Source organism: Urtica dioica, chromosome 1 (genome assembly GCF_054948205.1).
Source record: "Urtica dioica subsp. dioica isolate 48M chromosome 1, U.dioica_male_clone48M_v1_H2, whole genome shotgun sequence".
NCBI lineage: Eukaryota > Viridiplantae > Streptophyta > Magnoliopsida > Rosales > Urticaceae > Urtica > Urtica dioica.
In genome coordinates, this window is record NC_142756.1 from 41,113,288 (window position 1) to 41,138,238 (window position 24,951).

Here is a 24,951-nt window from a genome sequence, read left to right on the forward strand (position 1 = left end):
TCGAGTCGAGCTTTGCTCCTCGAGTCGAGTCATTCTCCTCGAGTCGAGCTTCGCTCCTTGAGTCGAGTCATTCTCCTCTAGTCGAGCCTCGCTCCTCGAGTCTAGTCATTCTCCTCGAGTCGAGCTTCGCTCCTCGAGTCGAGTCATTCTCCTCAAAGTCGAGCCTTGCTCCTCGAGTCGAATCATTCTCCTCGAGTCAAGCCTCGAGTCGAGTCATTCTCCTCGGGTTGAATCTTGTTCCTCGAGTCGAGCCATTCTCCTTGAGTCGAGCCCCACTCCTCGAGTCGAGTCATTCTCCTCGAGTCGAGCTTTGCTCCTCGAGTTGAGTCATTCTCCTCGAGTCGAGTTTCGCTCCTTGAGTCGAATCATTATCCTCAAAGTCGAGCCTCGCTCCTCGAGTCGAGTCATTCTCCTCAAGTCGAGCTTTGCTCCTCGAGTCGAGTCATTCTCCTCGAGTCGAGCTTCGCTCCTTGAGTCGAGTCATTCTCCTCGAGTCGAGCTTCGTTCCTCGAGTCGAGCCTCGAGTTGTTCTCCTCGAGTCGAGCCTCGAGTTGTTCTCCTCGAGTCGAGCCTTGAGTTGTTCTCCTCGAGTCGAGCCTTGAGTCGTGCTCCTCGAGTCGAGCCTCGAGTCGCTCTTCGAGTCGAGCCTTGAGTTGCTCTTCGAGTCGAGCCTTGAGTCGTTCTCCTCGAGTCAAGTCCCGCTCCTCGAACAAGCACCTGTAACGATTCGAAGAACAGGCTAGCCAAAGCAAGACTATTGCAAAAGCAAAAAGACAAACAAATAAAAACATGCCCTCTGTGCGTCAAAAATGCCATGGCAAAAGAAGTCCGCGTCACTACTCGTTACGACGTCCCTCCGCATCTTTAACAGAGACTCGCACTCACACCTGGGGAATAAGGACCGATCTTCCGAATGCAGACGAGGAAGCGTCACCAAAGCTGGAATGGCGGATGCCCCGTGAGACCGACTTATGCTCGATGTGTGGTCAAACTTTTAGCGTTGATCCCCGAGCAGTCGAAGCCCTTCGGTACGGCAGAGCCTTTCACCAGCTGCCACTCCGTCTTCTCGAAGTATCACCCCGCAGCAGCAACCTCCGTCTTTGAGACCTCGGAATGAGCACACCTTTGCGAAACGCAAAAGTGCAGTCGCCTTCCAAGCTGGCCGAGATGGACGCCATGATCTTCCCCTGACAGGTCACGATTACACAATCGTCACCCTGCTAGTCACCGTCGAGTCCCATGGACTCCGGGTCGAAGGTATCGTCAAACAAAACGCGATCAAAGAAAGACTTGGGCGTAATCGCACCAAAAAAAAAAAATCAACAAGCCGCGACACGCCGGCACGCCTCTGCACCAATGCACGCCCTACCTGCCTGCGCATGTCCCCGCTGCTCCGGGGCTAGAGTGATGGATGCGAACGTGTCATCCTCTCCCACGTTGAGCTACGCCTCTCATCCGCTTGGATCGTCCTCCACATGTTGATCACACACTCGTGTTGAGAGAGACGGAAAAGCGAGAGAGAGCACTTGCATTTGCAAGAATATTCTCTATATTCACAAAAGCTTCGCGACAGCGAAGCCCTGGGAGATAAATTTTCCTCAAACACCCGGCGGAAACAACTAAAAGTTCACCGCCCGGGGCCTCCCGAGCGATAAACTTGGGGGGCTAATGTTGTCGGTCGTTTTCGGAAAACCCGAGACGCCAAGAAGACACGCCGTTCAAAGGGCCGATGGTCAGGCCGGAGGTCCTGAAGAGCGGCAAGCCTTCTGTCACGAGTCGACTGACAAGTCCTCGTGCCAAATCCTCACGCCCCTCGAGTCGAGCCTCGAGTCGTTCCTCGAGTCGAGCCTTGAGTCGTTCCTCGAGTCGAGCCTCGAGTCGTTCTCCTTGAGTCGTTCCTCGAGTCGAGCCTTGAGTCGTGCCTCGAGTCGAGCCTCGAGTCGTTCTCCTCGAGTCATTCCTCGAGTCGAGCCTCGGGTTGTTCCTCGAGTCGAGCCTCGAGTCGTTCCTCGAGTCGAGCCTCGAGTCGTTCCTCGAGTCGAACCTCGGGTCGCTCCTGGAGTCGAGCCTCGGGTCGTCCTCCTCGAGTCGAGCCTCGAGTCGTCCTCCTCGAGTCGAGCCTCGGGTCGCTCCTAGTCGAATTGAGCCTTGCTTCTCGAGTCGAGCCACTCTCGTCAAGTAGAAGCCTTCATATTTTGCGTGGCAAGAATGGTATTCGAAGACCCCTAAAGGCCCACAAAATTCCGGCAAGACGAGCCATTCGCCTCGCGCGCAGAACGTTGCGCCGGCCAGCCATGCAGCAAGCCGCGCGCCGTGCCAGGCAGGCCGCGCGCCGCGCCAAGACGCGCCCACGCCGCGCGCTCCATGCGCTGCGCATCCTGCGCCGCGTCCAGTGGCCTGCGCGCCGCGCCCGGTGACCTGCGCGCCGCGCCCCGCGCGCCACGCGCCGCGCGTGTTGCGCCGCACTTTGTGCGCCGCGCGCGCCGTGCGCCTCCAATTGACGGCGCGCGCGCCCCTAGTCCTACATGGACGAAAAAAGGACCTTCTAAGGCCCTCAAACACCTATAATTACCCCCTCTCTTTGAGGGGAAAGCCATCCTATTCAATCCCATTCATTCTCAAGGAACTTGAGACTTCTCTCTGCTTCTCTGGATGCCATCCTTGGCGTGAAGCAGATTCTCCTCGATTTCTCGTTCTCAGAGATTCTGAAGCGCTTTCCGGGGACTCCCGAGTGCCGCTTCTCTTGATCGAACAATTAATCTTGAGCCCATGACTGTTCTAATGGTTTTCGACTGAAAATCGCCTACGCGTCTAGCACCCTAGACGCGTCAACCATTTCTGACAAGAAATCGCCTACGCGTCCAACATTTCCAACTAGGAATCGCCTACGCGTCCGGAATCTCCGCCACAACAAGGAACTCTTGACTTAGAGTCTTCCACGTCTCCAAAAGAGAGAAAACACACATTCTCTCTCGCATACGCGATCTCCAAAGTTCTGAGACGTCGCCGAGGACTCCTCCGCGCCTCGTCTCCTTCGTTTAGCACGCCTCTCCACCAAGGCTCCGCGCCTCATACTGCGTCTCACACACTTGAACTACATTCTGACCTGATCCCACACACGGGTACGTAGGCAGCCGACACCCAAGGCACGGTCACTCCTCCTCCTCACCCCCTACCTCTCCCGAGAGGCGGGTTGATCGGAGAAAACCCTAGCTCGAGACTATCGAGTTCACAGTCTTGGCTCGGGTGCGATCACTTGGTCCGGCCTTGGATCGAACCGCCCGAGGTTTTCAATAGTTGTTCATTTTCGTCCGACAACATTTCTAACTTATTCACAAGCGACAAAGGAGTTGAAGAAATAACAGCTAGATGGGTAAAATCGTAATTTCGTAAATCCCAACTAGCTGATGATATTCATGAAGGGTAAACATATATAATATTCAGTGGATCCGCTCATCATAATTTGGTTGAATTCTTGAGTAGAAAATAAATTCATTTGAACCGAGAGATTTTCAGTGTCAACTCTTTAGTGGAGTCAGTTGACATTAAGATAAACTTGAAAAAGGTTTGTGAACTTTTGAGTCCAAGTGTTTAGCTCAAGCTTTGTTCATTTGGATCCATGAGGTCACTGTCACAAATCACATCGAGTAGGAATAGTTAAACTAGAAGCTAAGTCAAAACAAGAACGAGACAAGTTTTGTGAAAATTGTCAAAAGGGTATTTTTGTCTTTTGAGACATAGGATGAAATGAATGTCAATAAATTTTTTGACATGGTCATTTGATGACATGCATCACTCGGCCAATATTGATTTATTGGGCCTTGTGGATTAAGTGATAGAAACTTTCGTGGTTGCTCGAGTTAGCGAGGAAAGAAAGAGAGACGTGCTGCGAGGGAGACGAACGTTGCAACTTTCCAAAAGCTTCTCAATGTTCAAGCTTCTTAAAAGGTTAGTAATCTTTAATGCTCATATTAGTTTTTATTTACATGTACTTGCTCTTTGTCTAGGTTAGTAAAAACGTTTTACTAGTTAAAAGAAAATTTTTAAAATTCTGCCGCTTACCGAAGCGTTAAACTTTTTCTTAAACCCTAGATCAATTCCAACAAATGGTATCAGAGCTATGGTCAAAGATATGCATGTACATGTATTTAAAATTATGAGCTTGAAAATCGTTTTCGAAAGTTTACTAATTTTGTGACAAGTTAGAATTGTTATCTTAGTTTTTTTTAATTTATTGGTCTTGCCTTTAAATTAAAAATCATGTTGATTTTCTATGATTTTGGGATGATATTAAAACACATTAGAATCAGTTCTAAAAGTTTTTAATTTTTGATATTGAAAAACGTGTTTTAAAAGTTTGAGAAAATTTCGAGTAAATTTTGTGACTAGTTTTCTTGTCTTACTAGTTTCTTTTATTTGCTTGAATCGTTTTATGCTTGTTGTTATTTCTTTTATACCATGTTATTACCATATTAATAAAACACAAATAAAAGCTTTAACAACTTCCTAAAATGTTCTGTTACACTCGATTCTATTTCGCACCTAAAAAGACCGAACTTTAATTATTTCTTTTTCTTCGAGCTGGAGTAAAACCCGCAGTAAAAGTGGCATAACTCTCTGCTCAGAAATCTAAATTTAATGATTCTTGAATAACATTAAAGGTCTGTCTGTCCTCTTTCCAATGCCATTGGTTTTGGGTCAAAAGGACATCGACGCTGCCAGTTATGGCAATTTTACTCCGAGGTGCGCGGCTGTTCCGAAAGTCCAGTTTTTAGAACTCTAATGAGAAAATTTTCTTGAGCAAAAATCTTCTTGAGAAAAAATGTTTTTAATAAGATTATAAACATGATGCGTAAGATTTAAATGTTTTGATTTTTGAAAGTTTAATTGAAATTGAATGTTTACAAAACTAGTTTGAATTTTGAAAAACCGTTTTCATTTTCAAACTTGAAAATATTTTGTCATCCAAATCAAATAAGTTTTCAAAATGTTTTCAAAACTATATCTCTATCACATATGTTCAAAATCTATATGCTCTTGAAAATTTGAGTGGGAGGTCTCCTTGTAGACAAGCCGAAAAATAAAATGATGTGTAATCTCAAACTTCCAAGTGTTCGAGTGAGTTGAAGTTCACACTTCCCTCATGCACTTTCCCGAAATAGAAAATAGGAAAAGATCCGAGTATGTCCTTTGTGCCTTTATGCACTAACACTGCTCTGAACATGAAGATCTAGGATTCTTTTCTAGTTGTCCGCTCTATCGCTCTATAACTAGGAAATCCGTTTCCGAACTTATAAGAGTCGATGATCCAACTCCAAAAACTAAGTGGGAGGGTTATACTTGTTGTTTGTAACCCACGATCCCCAACACTAATGAAAAGTGCAAGTGTCGCCAGACTAAGAGTCACCCTCTTAAATGAGAGTACTCAAGGGCGCTTTGCTTTGATCATTGCTCAATGAGCTAAGTCCGAGAGTGAGACGATGAGACAAGACCTCCCCTCGGCGGATTGATTTTTCAAAGTCGATCTATTGGACTAAGTGGTTGGTTACACACTTAAACTCAATCCCTAGTAATCCTCCCTCGAGGCTCTGCGAAAGGATGTGAGTGATCAAACCAATTTAAAAGGTGGCTAGTCAAAATTGGTGTATTGACATATTGGCTAAGCATTAATGATGTGTCTTTTACTTATAAATGGAAATTTTTGCGGCCTTCTCTTGAGGGAGTAAATTATCGTTTGGTTTATAACACCTTTGGATTTTATCAAGTCTTAAAGAAACTTAAATCCTAAACCAAAGACTAATCATAAACTTGTTTCAACTTTTATAGGCAAAATGTCTCCTAACTCTCTCTCTTTCATCCTTTCCTCGAACAAACTCGAAAACGAAAACTATGTTAATTAGAAACATAACCTCAACATAATACCTACCTTTAACAAGAACAAATGGGTACTCACCACCCCGTGTCCTCCTCTGACGAATTATGATTCGACTCAAGAGGAGAAAGACGCCTTGACGGCCTGGCTCTGCTCCAATGAGATTGTGAGGTGCTATATCTTAGCATCAATGAACAATGTGTTGCAACAACAACATCGTGACATCAAGACTGCCACCGACATGCTCAACAGTCTCCATGAGATGTTTGGAGGGCAAAGGCGTCAAGCAAGGCAACAAGCAGTCCGATAGTTTATGAACTGTCATATGAAGGCTAGGACTCCTGTTGGAGACTTTATGATACTGATCATTAGTTTTCTGAATAAATTGGAAATCCTAGGATCTGAGATTGATGGTAAGAATGTCATAGATATGATCTTAGAAACTCTTCCCGCATCTCTTGATACCTCCAAGATGAACTACTCCATAAACAAGCTAGAGTGCACTGTTTCCAAGCTTATGAAGGAACTTCACACTGCTGAAGGTCTCACTAAGAGAAAGAGAAATCAAAGAGAGGCTCATGCTACTGAGCACAAAGCCTCCACCTCTGGATCTATGAAAAGACCTCACAAGGACGATAAGAAGAAATGTCCTGCCTATCTCAAAGCAAAGGAACATAGTATTGTACTAATTACCGAAGCATGCTTACCCGCACGCGCCCAGCGCTCTAGGTGCACCGGCCCTCCGACCCGCGCACGCCCTCGCGCCCCCGGCCCTCCGGCCCGTGCGCGCACCACCGCCCCTGGCCCTCCGGCTCGCGCGCGCACTTGCGCCCTGCTCCTTACCCACGCGCGACCTCTCGCGCGTGCCCTGTTCTCTCGCCCGCTCGCGCCGTACTGCCTCGGCCGTGCGCCCCGACGCTGGCCGAGCCTCCCTCGATCGTAAACCTCAGTGCCGACCGGACCTCCCTCGGCGAGCGCCGGCACATCCCGGCCGGGTTGCCGGCCTGATCACGCTCCTGACCGGGCTCCAAGCCCCGGCGTGCCCCGCACCCGGTAGGGCCTCACGAGCGCGCGTGCCCCGCGCCTGGCCGGGCGTCATGCCTCGCGTGCCCCGTGCCGTGGCCAAGGGTGCCCCCCGCGTGCACGCCGTGCCCCGCGTCCTGCCATTTGATGGTCCTCTAAGAGGCCGGCCCAAGGCCTCTTCCAACTCTATAAATACCCTCCTCCTCTTCACTTGAGGGTGACCTTGACTTTGAGAATTTTGGAGAAAACTCTTCCTTGGAGAATTCTCTGTTCTCTCACCACTCTCTTGTGACATTCCAAGAGCTCTCTCCTCCTCTCCCGGCTCGGCTCAGAAATCCGAGAAACCCCTCGACAAGGGGGATTGCGTTCGAATTCTGCGATCCGAGTCTTCACAACGCACAAGCTGGGCCCCAACTTCTTGACCTTTGAGTTAGAATTCCGAGCTACGAGTCAAGCGACCACGCTATAGTCTTCACTAGAAGCTACAAGCTAGGTCCTTCTATAAAGTCTTAGATTCTCAACCTCCGAGTCCAAGATAGCCACGACACCTACATTGAACTACGTTTTGACCTGATCTCGAACTACGGGTATGTAGGCAGCCAATATTTGGCACGGTCACACCCTCCAATATACACCTCAGGGTCTGGAGGGTGCAACTCGGCCTTCGAGTTCAATTTTTGGCTCGGGTGCGATCACTTGGTCCGGTCTTGGATCAACCGCAGTAGTTTTTAATCGTTGTTCATTTTCGTGCGACAACACTAAGTTGACGAATTTGGGCCTTGAGGATTAATTTCATTTCATAGAATTTTACTTGAGAATTCTTAATGGGCTTCTCTTATGTTGTCATGAACAAATAAAGAAACATCTTGAAGCTCCCTCTAGAAGCATTTCATACGTCCAACCCAAGGAGAAAAAGAGAGATTATTTTGTGCATTGATGTATGAAGATACTTGCCAAAAGAAAAAGAGGAAATAAATTTCCTCTACATGGGAAGAGGGATTTCGGCCAACCAAGAGAGCGCAAAAGAGGAAACAAATCCAAAGGCTTCTAGAAGCTTGCCTTGGCCGTGTGACATAAGAGAGAAGGAGGGAATATTTGCTCATGAATATGTGATATTCTATAGAAGAGGAAACTACATTGATGAAGGTAATTCTTCTCCTATAAATAGAGCCCTCATTCTCATTGTTTGTCATCCCATACAATTTAGAGATTGAGAGCTTCTCTCTCTAGACCTTGTGGCCGCCCATCTCTCGCTCTCTAACTCTTTTCGTTTTTGTTTTGGCACCTAGGTCCACATGTGACACATGCTTTGTTTTAGCTCTTCGACTCTAAGACTTGTTCTTGAGTCGTTGTGTTTAAGAGTGCCCACACACTTATTCCTTCTTACCTGGAGTGATTTATGTGATAGAAACTTGCGTGGTTACTCAAGTTCTAGAAGAATGAAGAACGATGAGCTACGTGGGGAGACGAGCGATTCAACCTCCACAAGCTTCTCAACGATCAAGCTTCATAAAGGTTAGTAAACATGTAATCGCTCTTGGATAGTTTTCATAATAACATGTGCTTGCTCTTTGTCTAGGTTAGTAAAAACGTTTTACTTGTTTATAGAAATTTTTTTTCCGCCGCTTGCTAGAAGCGTTAAATCTTTTCTTAACCCTAGATCAATTCCAATAAATGGTTGTTGTCGCTCGTTTTCGGACAACTATTTAGGAGCCTCGAACGGTTCGACCTAAGGCCGGACCAAGTGGTCGTGTTTGGGGTCGAGCGTGTCGGACTCGGTATCCCGAGTCTTCCCTTAGCTGTGAATGGTGTTTTCCTCGTCCTTCGTGGGTCCTGCAAGAGAAGGTAACGATGAACTACAAAGGGGAAACAGAGGGGTTGCCTCTATTTACCTCTCCGACGCTCAACATTAGTGGGATTGAGGTGGATATAGAGGGTTTAAGTGTTTAGAGGCCAAGACTTGAGAGAAACGAGCGAGTTACGAGTTCGACAGCGTTTTAGTACTCAAATTCGGATTACCTATCTCGAGGGGTCAAGCCTCGTATTTATAGGCGAGCAAGAGACGTTTTGAAGGTCCCTTGGCCGAGTGAGGTTGAGTCGGCCATCGGCCGGGTGAGACTCGGTCGGCTGATGGCCGAGTGAAGTGTTGGCCGCCGGGTGAGATTCACTCGGCTATTGACCGAGTGAGCTGTTGGACGCCGGGTGAGGGTCACTCGGCCATTGGCCGAGTTAAAGGCTTGGGCTGAGAGAGGACATCGGCCGAGTGAATTGCTGGGCCGGCAGGCGGTTTCACTCGGCCCTTAGCCGAGTGAATTTGTTGGGCCGGCATGGGATTCACTCGGCCATTGGCCGAGTTAACCTAGTGGGCCGGCTGAGGGTTTACTCGGGCATTGGCCGAGTGAATCTTGATGGGCCGGCTGAGATTCACTCGGCCATTGGCCGAGTGAATTGCTTGGGCCGGCCAATGGCCGAGTGAACTGGGACGGCCATCGGCCGGGTGAGCTCGTCCGGTCGCCCGAAACGTCGATCGAGTCATCAACCTCGTCGGGCCGATTACATTAGCCCCCCGAGTTCAGCACCGGGCGTAGCTCGTGTGGTAAACTCAAGAAAACTCCGACCTTCATCGCCTTGCTGGACCGTCTCGTCACTAATTGGTAAGCCCTCTCCCCTTAACCTTTATTTTAATATTTTCCGACGACGTGTTCATCGTCACACGTGCCGATGGGGTCCCCCAACCACATGTCGGCTAATGGGCCCCCCGAGGATCTCATCTCTTTCTTTCTTGATGATCTTTGTGAGACTTTAGACGATTTCCTAGGTCAATTTTCACCGCCCCCGGTTGACCACCAATCTCTCCCGACTTTGGGTTTGATTTTCTCGGACCGGGCGACGATGGACATGGGCGATCAAGACTTCCCCTCGGTGGACAACTGGCTGGCGGGCGAGGACGATCACCCGACGGCCGAGGAGGCTAGGCGCGGCTGAGAGGACCGCCCAGGAGGACTCTGCCGGGCCACGCGCGGCGAACCCTACCGGGACGAGCACCAACGGGGCCGAGCGAGGCCACGCCATCACGGGGGGAGCCACGATTGGCTGGGTCGGCGCTGTCTGTGCGGGACCCAGCCCCGGGGGGACGTCTGCCGGGCTGCGCGCGACGAGTCTGGCCGGGGGACACGCCGACAGGGCCAAGGAGACCGACGCCGGCGTGGAGGGAGCCGCGCCCGACCGGGTCGGCGCCGTCTGGTGCGAACCCAGCCCCAGAAGAGATACCCCTCAGTCTAAGGGGATTCGGCCGGCTGTGGAGGGCGCCGGAGAGGCGGGCGAGCCCTGGGACGGTGCATCTGGCGGGACGGGTGCCGGGGACGGCGCGCTGGCTTGGAGTGGCGTCGCCGGGGCCGACGCCGGTGCCGGGAAGGACCCCACTCTCTCGAGTGGGGCTGGTGGCCGACGGCCATGGGAGCCCAGGGGGACCAGCCCCGGCTGGGCTGGAGCGCGCGCATGGCGGGGGAGCACCTCCGGCGGCGGCCGGCACTGCAGGCGGGGGCGCCGGCGCCGGAGATGAGGAAAGCCGGCCGCCCATTGCCGGAGAGGGAGAGGCGGCCAGGCTGGCTCCCCTGCAAACACTAGGGCCCATTGGGCCGGGCCTAGGTGGAGGAGGTTCAGCCCGACCCGGGCCGGGCCACGCGTTTGGGCCGGGTGCACATCACGAGGACCACCCGGCCGACCCAAAGCTCAATGGGTGCGAGAGGGATGCGCTTGGGCCGACCCTTGGCGAAATTGACCCTCGGGCCCGAGTGCCCGACGTGCGTCACGGGCCCACGACTGGGCCGGACGCGCCAACGGGGCAGCCTTCTGAGGTCAACACGCGGGAAACGGGCCCCGTCGGGCCGAGCGTGCACACCACGACCCGAGTGGCCCATTCGAGCAATCGTCGCGAGGGCCTCCTTGGGTCGAGCGCTGCCACCGACGCCGAGGGCTTGGATGAATCGTCGAGTCGCCGCATCCTACCGACCGCCCCAACTACTTTGACCGCGAGAGAAGAGGAATGTGTCTCATCGTACCCGATCGGGGAACCGGCGATTCGAGGAGATTTCGACTGTTCTGGAGTTGATTTCCTGAGCTCCCTCTCGCTCGCGAGCTTTAGAGGTTTGAGGAAACGGTTTAGAATTCTGCTATCCGTATCGTTACTACGACCATTGCCTGAAGATCTTCCGACCCGCCCTCGGAAGGGGTTCGCCGCTGTTCACGAGGCGAGTCTTCGCGGGGGGCTGCGATTGCCTTTTCAGCCCGTGCTTTAGGATCTCTTGGTTCGACTCAACGTCCACGTGGCCCAGATGTCTCCATCCTTCTACCGCATGGTAGCCGCTTGCCACATGATGCTGCACCGAGCGAAGGGCCGGGCCGTTACGACCGATGATATTAGGAACCTTGTATCCGTTTTCGATGTCCCCGGGAAATCCGGCTTCTACAAGGTTCAACATCGGAAGCGATTTCCCATCCTTACTAAGTTAACTTCCAAACATCGTTACCCTTGGGTGTGGGTATCCGAATCTGCCTTCGGGACGGCTTCTTTCATCTTTAGTCCCGTGGCCGACTTCCTGACCGATCACGGTATTGAGAGTTCCGAGCTTGCGTTGTGGTCGGAGCGGTACCAGATTCGAGGCGACATGGGTCGCTTTTCGAGTCCCTAGACCTTATGGCGACCACCGGGTGGTTCGTGCCTGGCGACGAAGATTCCCAGCGCTCCGGACCCGAAGCGGAGGCTGTGGAGGATGACGAGTCCGAGGAGGGGGGTTCGTTTGCTCCCCTACCCGACGTGGGGGGTACTAACTATATATACGCTTTCGCGCTATTATTGCTTTCCATTATTTACGCTTATTGTTATGTTCTAACCGACTGACAGCTTTTCCTTCTTTTTTGCAGATACCATGGTACGTCGGTCGCACGCGAGAGTGCCGAGGGTAGCCCCTGCCGCCGAAGACGAGGTCGCGGCTCGCTCCCGAGTTAAGGCTCGCCGCGGGGGATCGCCGACGCGGGCGAGAAACGAGGAGAACTCTTCGAACAAGCGACCATCGCCAACGGCCTTCCTCGGCTCGCCCTCCGACCACAAGCGCGCTCATACATCGGCGGTGCCAGACGGCATGGAGTCGATGCTCCTAGGGAATTCTCGAGACCCCTCTAAGGGACTTCAAGAGTCTCCTGACGACGAGTGACCTTGATCATTTCCAAAATGGAGTCCGCAACGCTCGAAAGGTATGGCCCGTCCGTTCGACCTATACGTGACCTTCATACTTGTTATGATAATGTGCGCACCATCATCCTTTGCAGATGCTCGCGTGTCAAGAACGAAGCGAACGCATCCTCCGGGACTTACTTCGGAGAATGCAGATCATGAAGAGAGACATGGAGAGCGCGGCGGCCGACCACGCTGCCGCTCTGGTGGGGGTCCGGACTACCCAAGAGTTACAGGCACTCGAGGAGGAGTCGAAGCAAACTCGTGAGGAATTGGCGGCCGAGAGGTCATTGCGCGTGGCTGAGCAAGTGTCTCGGGAGAAGACAGAGCAAGAGGCCGACAACTTCTTAAGGGAGATGAAGAAAATCCAGGCCGCGCTCTCGAGTCGAGATGAGGAGCTGAACATCGTCCATGCTCGACTATCGGCGAGCGAGATCTCTCGGGTCAAGGCCGAGAGAGAGAGAGACTCTTTGCTGGCGGAGGTGCAGACCGTTACCGAGGAGAAAGACGATGCCGTGCGATCCAACACGGACCTAGAGGACAATTGGGACTTGGCTTTGGAGGAGGCTCGCTATGCGGTAGCCGTGCGGGTCCGAGATGCAACCACGAAGGAGAACGCGTCTCGTGGGACCACCTTCTCCTTCTTTAACGCCATGTTTCCTCCTCTGGACGACGTGCCTCAGGTGAGCGACCCGCGTCCCCAGGTCCCCGCGGAGGCCGCACAATCGACGAACAGTCTTCCCGACGGCGATGCTACCGACGGGTCGGGCGCCCCTCGCCCCGAGGATGATGAGGAGAAGATCGACTTCGACTCAAAGTAGCCAATTTTATTTTTGCTTCCGCGCACTTGTTTAGCACTTGCATTGTGTTTTCTTTCAGATACTTGTCATGATTTCCTTCGTTTGACATTCGTTGAGTTTGGGTTGTTTATGCAACATTGTTTGCTTTAGTTAAAGCTTCTTGCTTAGCGTAACCAATTTGCGCAATCCTATTAGTGCGTGTCTTACGAACCCGGCTTACTATATCTAGCGTAACCGGTTTGCACGGCTTACTGCCACACCTGGCGGTGAAGTTTCCCGTGGACGCTGGCTAGACCAGTTTCGTCCGGCGGGTGCGACTTTCTGCCATCCATTCGTGACTCGCTGCCTATTAGCGCGTGCGAGCTGGGCAGCCGTCGCGCCCATCTTCCGGTGAGTATGCTACCTATCGGCGTGCGCATTATGCACCGGGACGGGCTTGATGTAAACGAAGTTCCCAGTGACCGTGGCAACTGTCGGTACGCATGTCACGTTTTGGGTTTTGACTGCCGGGATCGACGGTCCGGTGCGCGGACGCGATCCATCGACGCCCCGCTGCCGATCGGTGTACGAGGCGCAGAATCGTGCGAGAGCATTGCGCGAAAGATGTGTGGGGTCAGAGGTCCGGTGCACAGATCCGACTCGTTGGCGTTTCGCTACCTCTCGGTGCGTAAAGCATTGACTCGTGCGAGAGCGTCGCACGAGGGATGTATAGGGTTGGAGGTCCGGTGCACGGATCCGACCCGTTGGCGTTTCGCTACCTCTCGGTGCGCGAAGAGTTGGATCGTGCGAGAGTGTCGTACAAAAGATGTGTACCTGTTAGCCTCGTTAGCGCCCCGAGTTTCTTGTGTACTCGTAGAGGAGACTAGAAATTATAACATCACAGGATAAAGGCTTTGAGATGAAATGTAATTTAATTATCATGTCGAAATAGTTAAAAATTATGTTACCGGTCCATCTCGGCCCGGTATAGCAGCGGCGGCCGCGATAACAACCACCCCCGGGACTCCCCCGACGCATGGCTGACCTCCGGCCTCATGAGCTCGGCCTCCAGCTCCATGGCCGACCTCCGGCCTCATGAGCTCGTCCTCCAGCTCCATGGCCGACCTCCGGCCTCATGAGCTCGGCCTCCAGCTCCATGGCCGACCTCCGGCCTCATGAGCTCGGCCTCCAGCCCCATGGCCGACCTCCGGCCTCATAAGCTCGACCTCGGCCCCATGGCCGACCTCCGGCCTCATGAGCTCGGCCTCCAGCCTCATGGCCGACCTCCGGCCTCATGAGCTTTGCCTCGGCTCCATGGCCGACCTCCGGCCTCATGAGCTCGGCCTCCAGCTCCATGGCCGACCTCCGGCCTAATGAGCTCGGCCTCCAGCCCCATGGCCGACCTCCGGCCTCATGAGTTCGGCCTCTAGCTCCATGGCCGACCTCCGGCCTCATGAGCTCGGCCTCCAGCTCCATGGCCGACCTCCGGCCTCATGAACTCGACCTCGGCCAAAGGCCGAGCTCGGTTATCCTCGGCCATCGGCCATCCTCGGCCAATGGCCGAGCCTGGCTATCCTCGGCCATTGGCCGGCCCTAGAGCCAGCCTCGGCCAATGGCCGGCTCAAATAGCCTCGGCCATTGGCCGGCCCTAGAGCCAGCCTCGGCCAATGGCCGGCTCAAATAGCCTCGGCCATTGGCCGGCCCTAGAGCCAGCCTCGACCAATGGCCGGCTCAAATAGCCTCGGCCATTGGCCGGCGCTATGGCCAGTCTCTATTGCTTTTCAGGTACCGAGACGAGGTGAACTTTTACCACAGCTAAGGGACGACTTGAGATATCAAGTCCGACACGCTCGAGTCAAAACGAGACCACTTGGTCCGGACTTGGGTCTAACCACTTTGGGCTCCTAAATCGTTGTCCGAAAAACTGCGACAACATTTTGGCGCTAGAAGGAGGGCCCACCGACCTTAGCACGCTCTCCCTTCCATTCCACACTCTCACTACTCTTACGAATCTCGAGAGATGAGTCACCTTCCCACTACCTCCACCGGCACTCGAGCGACGAGTTCGAGGTACGGCCTCCGAAGCCTCGCTCACCGTCTTGAAGGGCAACCTTGTGATAACGAGAGCCAGCCCCAAGACCTGGTGAGCGACCCCGAGGCCGCACTCCGAGAGGACACGGCTCGGTGGCTCGCAGAGCTTCTAGACCGCCCCGGCGTCGACGGCTCGCTCATTGCCGATCTCCTCGGCTACGACGTCGAGGATCGATCCGCCCGTGACGACTCCGACCCCGACTACGTGGGGAAGTTAAGGACCGACGAGGCGACTCCTAGCCTCGCCCATTCGCGAGCCGATAGGCCCAATGGTGCCTTGGCCGGTCACATTCCCGGGGACTCGCCCCCTCGGTTTCAAGAGGCGGCCAGACACGGCCCCTCGCCGAGGAGAGAGCGGCTCTGGGCGATGATGGGGCCGATAGCCGAAGCGCTTGCCGCACAGCCCGACCAAGGGCGAACTCACCTTGCCACGCGCCGAGCATGGACCTTAGAGAGCGCTTGACGGCGCAGAGAAACTCCCGAATGGAAGATATCCGCCAAAGGCTCAACTCTCGGAGGGACGCGCTCCCCGCCGCAACTCTCGGCCAACCTCAGGCCAATATCGTGGACCAAGCATCCAACGAGCGCAAGCCACCGACTCACGTGGCCCCGGCGGTCAGCCCGGCTAACGGGCTTGACATGGTCACAATGATTCAGAGCCTCCAAAACCAAATCATCTAGATGAGGGAATCAGGGAGGTAAAGGCCTTACGGGGGGATCGAGGAGTCATACTCTCCCTTCGCCGCTCAAATCCTCACACAGCCTTGCATGGGGAACTTCAAATTGCCGTCCATCCCTCCCTATGATGGACGGACTGACCCAAACTTCCACGTCCAACACTACGAGACGTGGATGACGATGCAAGGACAGACGGATGCCACTCTCTGTCAAGCTTTCAGCCTGACCCTCACGGGGTCGGGGTTTGAGTGGTTCCAAAGCCTGAGGCCGGGAAGCATCTCATCTTTCCGGGCTTTACGAGAGGCTTTCCTTGCTCGATTCGCCACCCTTATGGAACAAAAGAAGTCAAAGACCTACCTCCTCTCCATCCGGCAGGGGAGAGACGAAACGTTGAGACAGTACCTCGCTCGCTTCACCGAGGAGTCTCACAAGGTCGAGGGGTTCGATGACAAAGATGCCATCACGACAATCACCGAGGGAGTTCGCACGAGCGATTTCCTCAAGTCTATCGTCGGAAAAGTCCCGCGAGACATGGCAGAGCTAATGACGAGAGCCCGCACGTACATGGGAATCGAGGACTACTTCGACGACCGAGACGGCCGAAGGTCCGGGGGGCTAGGCGGTCGCCGCCGCGACGATCAAAACGAAGATCGTCCCGACCCTCGAAAGAGGAGGAATAAGGGAGGCCAGACCCCTAACGGTCACTCCCTCCCTGGGCCTAGACCCCCGCACGTCGATAGCCTCCGGAAGTTTTCGGCGTTTACCCCTCTGAACACTTCGCGAGAGCGGATCCTAGCTCTGCACCGTGACGAGCTAGGGAGCCCCGCTCCGCTCACAAAGGATCCCGTGAAGCGGGAGCGAAGCAAGTTCTGCGAGTACCACCAAGACCATGGGCACCTGACATCCGAGTGTTACCAGCTCAAGCGCCAGATCGAAGCCCTCGTTCAGGATGGGAAACTGAAAGAGTACGTCCTTAGGACAATCGGGACGGCCGCAGCAAGAGAGGAAAGGTCCGACGACGGTAACTGTTACGGACCAAGTGGCGAACCAAGGACCGGAGAGCTCACAACTGCACGTCGTGGGCTCAATCATGGGCGGTCCAGAGTTCGGAGACTCGAGCACGCACAGGAAGAAATACGTGCGCGAAGTTTCCCAAGGGAAAATAGCGCACTACATCAACCACACGTACGAGGCTCCTCCTCCGACCCCGTTCGAGTCCATGTTCTTCACCGGCCAAGAGGCGGCGCGTGTGCTCCACCCGCACAATGACGCGATAGTCGTCTCGGCCCCGGTCGCCAATAAACTCGTCCGGAGAATCCTAATCGACAATGGGAGCTCCGCCGATCTAATCTTCAAATCGGCGCTAGACAGGATGAAGCTATCCGGGATGAGACCGACCCCGATCTCGACCCCGCTCTTCGGCTTCTTCGGGGAGAGGGTCATGACGGAGGGAACCATCGACCTCCCGGTCACCTTCGGAACGCCGGGGGGGGGGGGGCTCGAGGTCACTCGCATCGTATCCTTCCTAGTTGTGGACCAACCTTCGGCATACAACATCATCATCGGCTGCCCGACTCTCAACCGGTTGAAGGCCATAATGTCCACCTATCACCTGATGATGAAGTTCCCGACTGAGAAGGGGATTGCCATCATGTTGGGAGACTAGTCAATGGCGAGGATGTGCTACATCCAAGGCGTGGACGGGAAAGGGAAGGAAAAGATGGTGAGCACCATCCTCTAGCTCGGTCAAGCTGCGGAAGCTGGTACTACAGTAGAAGCCCGCTCCCGTTCTAATTATGTCATTTTATCCCCGGTTTTAAGACAATTTCAAATTTCAATAAGGCGAATTGCCTGGGAATGTAATTTTTTACTATTTTGACATGGTAATTAGATTGCATTTCGCCTCGAAGCCTTTATCTTGTTGCATTATAATTTCTAGTCTCCTCTACGAGTACACAAGAAACTCGGGGGGCTAATGGGAAACAATGCTCAACGAAACTAAAACTCACTCACTCAACAAAAAAAAAACACACACACAACAAACAAAAACAAAAGTGTAGCGAAGTCTCAAGGGGCCGATGGTCAGGCCGGAGGTCCCAAAGAGAAACACACCCTATGCATATCTCCTCGAGTTGAGTTCACTCCTCGAGTCGAGTTCCGAGTCCGCGAGTCGATTGATACTCCTCGCGCCGACTCTACGTATCTCCTCGAATTGAGTCCACTCCCCGAGTCGAGTTCCGAGTCCGCGAGTCGACTGATACTCCTCGCGCCGACTCTATGTATCTCCTCGAGAATTGAGTCCCGAGTCCATGAGTCGACTAATAAAGTCCTCATGCCGACTCTACACACGGCCCCGCGAGTCGGGTTCGCTCCTCGAGTCACGTCACAAACCCACGAGTCGACTTACGAATACTCATGTCAAACATACACGACTTCTTGACTCATCGATCGACGATAGACTCACAAGTCTCGATGACAAATCTACATGCTCTCCTACAGGCAAGAGGAAAAAAAATCGTCCCTAACAATGTGCTTAAGTCGCCCCTAACGGCGCACAAAAATTCTCTCTACGACGCTCTCATGAGAGAAAGAATGGGCCAATTGAGTCCCCAAACGTGACACGCGCGCCATGGCGCCACGCTCACGAGGGCACAAGACTCAACCCGAAAACGCGACCAGTGCACTAAGGTGCCACACGCACCGGGGGATCAAGTCTGCACCTAACCTTGCATGTCACGTGACGAACGCGCCCAATGGTGCCATGTTCATGAGATGGTATGGCCACACAAATGTGGCACCGCGATCGCCGCCCAGCTCGTGAGCCGAAAGACAGCGAGTTACAAATGGGTTTCAAAGGCTTGCGTCCGCCGGACGTATCTGGTCTAGCCAGCGTCCACGGGAAACCTGGCCACACAAATGTGGCACCGCGCTCGCCGCCCAGCTCGTGAGCCGAAAGGCAGCGAGTTACAAAGGGGTTTCAAAGGCTTGCGTCCGCCGGACGTATCTGGTCTAGCCAGCGTCCACGGGAAACCTGGCCACACAAATGTGGCACCGCGCTCGCCGCCCAGCTCGTGAGCCGAAAGGCAGCGAGTTACAAATGGGTTTCAAAGGCTTGCGTCCGCCGAACGTATCTGGTCTAGCCAGCGTCCACGGGAAACCTGGCCACACAAATGTGGCACCGCGCTCGCCACCCAGCTCGTGAGCCGAAAGGCAACGAGTTACAAATGGGTTTCAAAGGCTTGCGTACGCCGGATGTATCTGGTCTAGCCAGTGTCCACTGGAAACTCGGCCACACAGATGTGGCACTGCGCTCGCCGCCCAGCTCGTGAGCCGAAAGGCAGCGAGTCACAAATGGGTTTCAAAGGCTTGCGTCCGCCGGACGTATCTGGTCTAGCCAGCGTCCACGGGAAACCCGGCCACACAAACGTGGCACCGCGCTCGCCGCCCAGCTCGTGAGCCGAAAGGCAGCGAGTCACCAATGGGTTTCAAAGGCTTGCGTCCGCCGGACGTATCTGGTTTAGCCAGCGTCCGCGGGAAACCCGGTCACATGAACGTGACACCGGGGCCCCCCGAGGCCCGAGTCGCGTACGCTGGTAAGTCGAGAAAATAAGACGCGTACCGACAAAACCGTGCAAGTCGACTACGATAGTATGTCGAGAACACAAGGGCCGTCCCTCGTGACGCCCCAGAGGCTGTCCCTCGCGATGCATTGAAAGCCCTTCTATGGCATGCTCGCAAACCCGACAGCGTTCATCCCGCATCCGCATGAAAGCGTAGATTTTGAGTTTCCACTCGACCTACGCTCGACCGGAAACTCGTGGGGCTAATGTTACCGGTCCATCTCAGCCCGATATAGCAGCGGCGGCTGCAATAGCAACCACCCCCGGGACTCCCCCGACGCATGGCCGACCTCCGGCCTCAAGAACTCGGCCTCCAGCTCGATGGCCGACCTCCGGCCTCATGAGCTCGGCCTCCAACTCCATGGCCGACCTTCGGCCTCATGAGCTCGGCCTCCAGCTCCATGGCCGACCTTCGGCCTCATGAGTTCGGCCTCCAGCTCCATGGCCGACCTCCGGCCTCATGAGCTCGGCCTCCAGCCCCATGGCCGACCTCCGGCCTCATGAGCTCGACCTCGACCCCATGGCCGACCTCCGGCCTCATGAGCTTGGCCTCCAGCCCCATGGTCGACCTCTGGCCTCATGAGCTCGGCCTCGGCTCCATGGCCGACCTCCGGCCTCATGAGCTCGGCCTCCAGCTCCATGGCCGACCTCCGGCCTCATGAGCTCGGCCTCCAGCCCCATGGCCGACCTCCGGCCTCATGAGTTGGCCTCCAGCTCCATGGCCGACCTCCGGCCTCATGAGGTCGGCCTCCAGCTCCATGGCCGACCTCCGGCCTCATGAGCTCGACCTTGGCCAAAGGCCGTGCTCGGTTATCCTCGGCCATCGGCCATCCTCGGCCAATGGCCGAGCCTGGCTATCCTCGGCCATTGGTTGGCCCTAGAGCCAGTCTCGGCCAATGGCCGGCTCAAATAGCCTCGGCCATTGGGCGGCCCTAGAGCCAGCCTCGGCCAATGGCCGGCTCAAATAGCCTCGGCCATTGGCCGGCCCTAGAGCCAGCCTCGGCCAATGGCCGGCTCAAATAGCCTCGGCCATTGGCCGGCCCTAGGGCCAGCCTCGGCCAATGGCCGGCTCAAATAGCCTCGGCCATTGGCCGGCCCAAGGGTCAGCCTCGGCCAATGGCTGAGCCAAGGCCATCCTCGGCCAAGGGGTTGCCCAAAATGTCCCTTGGTCGCCTATAAATACAAGAGGCCTGCCCTCTTCCAAAGGTAATCCATTCTTGAGTACTGAAACGCTGTCAAACTTGTACCTCGCTCGTTTCTCTCATGTCTCGGCCCCTAGACACTTAAATCCTCTACAAACCACCTCAATCCTGCTAATGTTGAGCGTCGGAGAGGTAAACAGAGGCAACCCCTCTGTTTCCCCTTTGTAGTTCACATATTCTCTATTGCTTTTCAGGTACCGAGACGAGGTGAACTTCTACCACAGCTAAGGGATGACTTGAGATATCAAGTCCGACACGCTCGAGTCAAGACGAGACCAGTTGATCCGGCCTTGGGTCTAACCGCCCTTGACTCCTAAATCGTTGTCCGAAAAACTGCGACAACAAATTACATTCCCAAGCCATTGGCTTTATTTGAAACTCGAAATCGTCTTTTTCTAAAATCGTAAATAAGATGAAAATAACAAAACATAGGGCAATCGGGAACGGGCTTCTATTGGTAGTATTGTCGCAGGTGCTCCGCGTTCCACGGGTGCGTGAATACGAGTCCTTCTAGTTTCTCGAGCTCATACGTGCCGTTGTGGATGGCTCGGCGTACACGGTACGGGCCTTCCCAGTTAGGGCCCAGAACTCCCACCCCTTGCACCTTGGTGTTTTGGAACACCCTTCTAAGGACGAGGCTTCCGTCGGAGAACTTTCGCAACTTTACCTTGGAATTGTAGTACTTCTCGACCTTCCTCTTTTATGCAGCGAGGCGAGTGAGTGCGTGCGCCCTCTTCTCGTCTATGAGGTCCAGCTCGAGCCTAACCGCTTCGTCGTTGGCGGCTTCTTCATACTCTTCGATGAGCAAGGTTGGCAGCTTGGTCTCGACAGGTACCACGGCCTCGATACCGAATGAAAGAGCGAAGGGGGTTACGCAGATCGCGTTTCGTGCGGTGGTTCGGTATGCCCAGAGGACCATGGGAAGCTCGTCGGCCCAAGCCCCTTTCTTTCTTCCAACTTCTTCTTCAGGTTCTCTTTGATCGTCTTGTTGACCGCCTCGACCTAACCGTTGGCTTGAGGATGGCGGGGAGAGGAGAAAGTCTTGCTGATGCCCAGTTGTTATCGGCCCGACCCCGATCTCGGCCGAACAAAGGCGAAGCGACGATAAACACGTCTCCGCAGCTTGCCCCGGCCATTGGCCGGCCCTAGGGCAAGCCTCGGCCAATGGCCGGCCCAAATAGCTTCGGCCATTGGCCGGCCCAAAGGCCAGCCTCGGCCAATGGCCGAGCCAAGCTATCCCCGGCGATTGGCCGGCCCTACGGCCAGCCTCGGCCAATGGCCGGCCCATATAGCTTCGGCCATTGGCCGTCCCAAGGGCCAGCCTCGGCCAATGGTCGAGCCAAGCTATCCCCGGCCATTGGGCGGCCCTAGGGCCAGCCTCGGCCAATGGTCGGCCCAAATAACTTCGGCCATTGGCCGGCCCTAGGGCCAGCCTCGGCCAATGGCCGGCCCTAGGGCCAGCCTCGGCCAATGGCCGAACCAAGCTATCCTCGGCCATTGGCCGGCCCTAAGGCCAGCCTCGGCCAATGGCCGGCCCAAATAGCTTCGGCCATTGGCCGGCCCAAGGGCCAGCCTCGGCCAATGGCTGAGCCAAGGCTATCCTCGGCCAAGGGGTTGCCCAAAATGCCCCTTGGTCGCCTATAAATACCGAGGTCCCTCCCTTGGTCCAGGTAATCCGAATTTGAGTACTGAAACGCTGCCCAACTCGTACCTCGCTCGTTTCTCCAAGTCTCGGCCTCTGAACACCTAAACTCTCTACAATCTACCTCAACCCTACTAGTGTTGAGCGTCGGAGAGGTAAACAGAGGCAACCCCTCTGTTTCCCCTTTGTAGTTCACGCACTCTCTGCTGCTTTTCAGGTACCGAGACGAGATGAGCTTCATCTACAGCTAAGGGAAGACTTGGGATACCAAGTCCGACACGCTCGAGACGAAGTGAGACCACTTGGTCTGGCCTTGGGTCTAACCACTTTGGGCTCCTTAATAGTTGTCCGAAAAACAGCGACAACATTTTGGCGCTAGAAGGAAGGCTTGAACCTCCGACCTTAGCACGCTCTCCCTTCCATTCCTCACCTTCACTACATCTACGACTCTCGAAAAATGAGTCACATTCCCACGACCTTCGTTGGCACTCGAGCGACGAGCTCGAGGTACGGTCTCTGAAGCCTCGCTCACCGTCTTGAAGGGCAACCTCGTGATAGCGAGAGCCAGCCCCAAGACCCGGCGAACGACCCTGAGGCCGCGCTCCGAGAGGACAAAGCTCGGCGGCTCGCGGAGCTTCTAGACCGTCCCGGCGTCGATGGCTCGCTCATCGCCAATCTCCTCGGCTACGACGTCGAGGATAGGTCCGCCCGAGATGACTCCAACCCCAACTATGTGGGGGAGTCAAGGACCGATGAGGCAACGCCAAGCCTCGCCCCGTCGCGGTTCGAGAGTGCGAGCGGCAACTTGGCCGGACCGGCGCGGCAGCAGGCACGCTCATATTCCCGGGGACTCGCCCCTTCGGTTCCAAGAGGCGGCCGGACACGGACCCTCGTCGAGGAGAGAGCGACTCTGGTGGACGATGGGGCCGATAGCTGAAGCGCCCGCCGGACGGTCCGACCAAGGGCGACCTCGCCCCGCCGCGCGCCGAGTGTGGACCTTAGAGAGCGCGTGACGGCGCAGAGAAACTCCCGAGGGGAGGATCTCCGCCAAAGGCTCAATTCTCGGAGGGACGCTCTCCCCGCCGTGACTCTCGGCCGACCTCAGGCCAACACCGGAGACCAAGCGTCTAACGAGCGCCAACAGGCGACTCACGCGATCCCGGCGGCCAGCCCAACTAGCGGGCTTGACATGGTCACAATGATTCAAAGCCTCCAAAACCAAATCATCGAGATGAGGGAATCAGGGAGGCAAAGGCCTTACGGAGGGATCGAGGAGTCATACTCTCCCTTCGCCGCTCAAATCCTCGCGTAGCCTTGCGTAGGGAACTTCAAACTACCATCCATCCCTCCCTACGACGGACGTACGGACCCAAACTTCCACATCCAACACTACGAGACGTGGATGACGATGCAAGGACAGACGGACGCCACCCTCTGTCAAGCCTTCAGCCTAACCCTTACGGGGTCAGGCTTTGAGTGGTTCCAAAGTCTGAGACTGAGAAGTATCTCGTCCTTCTGGGCCTTGCGGGATGCTTTCCTTGCGCGATTCGCCACTCTCGTGCCACAAAAGAAATCAAAGAACCATCTTCTCTCCATCCGGCAAGGGAGAGACGAGACGTTGAGACAATACCTCGCTCGCTTCACCGAGGAATCTCACAAGGTCGAAGGGTTCGACGACAAGGACGCCATCACGGAAATCACCGAGGGAGTTCGCACGAGCGACTTCCTCAAGTCTATTGTCGGAAAAGTCCCGCGGGACATGGCAGAGCTAATGTTGAGAGCCCGCATGTATATTGGAATCGAAGACTATCTCGATGGCCGAGACGGCCGGAACTCAGGGGGACAGGGTAGTCGCCGCCGCGATGACCAAGATGGAGATCGCGCCGACCCTCGAAAGAGGAGGAACAAGGGAGGCCAGGCCCCTAACGGTCACTCCCTCCCCGGGCCGAGACCATCGCATGTCGATAGCTTCTGAAAGTTCTCGACATTCACCCCCCTGAATACTCCGCAAGAGCGGATCCTGGCTCTGCACCGTGACAAGCTAGGAAGTCCAACTCCTCTCACGAAAGATCCCGCGCAGAGGGATCGAAGCAAGTTCTATGAATACCACGAAGATAACGGGCATCTGACGTCCGAATGTTACCAACTCAAGCGTCAGATCGAGGCCCTGATACAAGATGGGAAATTGAAAGAATATGTCATGAGAACGATCGGGACAGCCGCGGCGCACGGAGAGCGCCCGCGGCAAGAAAGGAAGGATCCGGCGACGGTGACCGTCACGGATCGAGCAGCAATCGAAGAGCCGGAGAGCTCGCAACTGCACGTGGTGGGCTCGATCATGGGCGGCCCGGAGTTCGGAGACTCGGCCACGCAAAGGAAGAAGTACGTGCGTGAAGTTTCCCAATGGAAAATAGCGCACTACATCAACCATACGTACGAGCTCCTCCTCCGACCCCATTCGAGTCCATGTTCTTCACTGGCCAAGAGGCGGCACCAGTCCTCTACCCGCACAACGACGCGATAGTCGTCTCGGCCCCGGTCACCAACAACCTCATCGGGAGAATCCTAATCGACAACGGAAGCTCCGCCAATATAATCTTCAAGTCGGCGCTGGACAGGATGAAGCTATCCGGGATTAGACCGACCCCGATCTCGACTCCACTCTTTGGCTTCTCCGGGGAGAGGGTCATGACTGAGGGAACCATCGACCTCCCGGTAACCTTCGGGACACCGGGGGGGCTTGAGGTCACCAACATCGTGTCGTTCCTGGTCGTGGACCAACCCTCTGCTTACCACCCGACCCTCAATCGA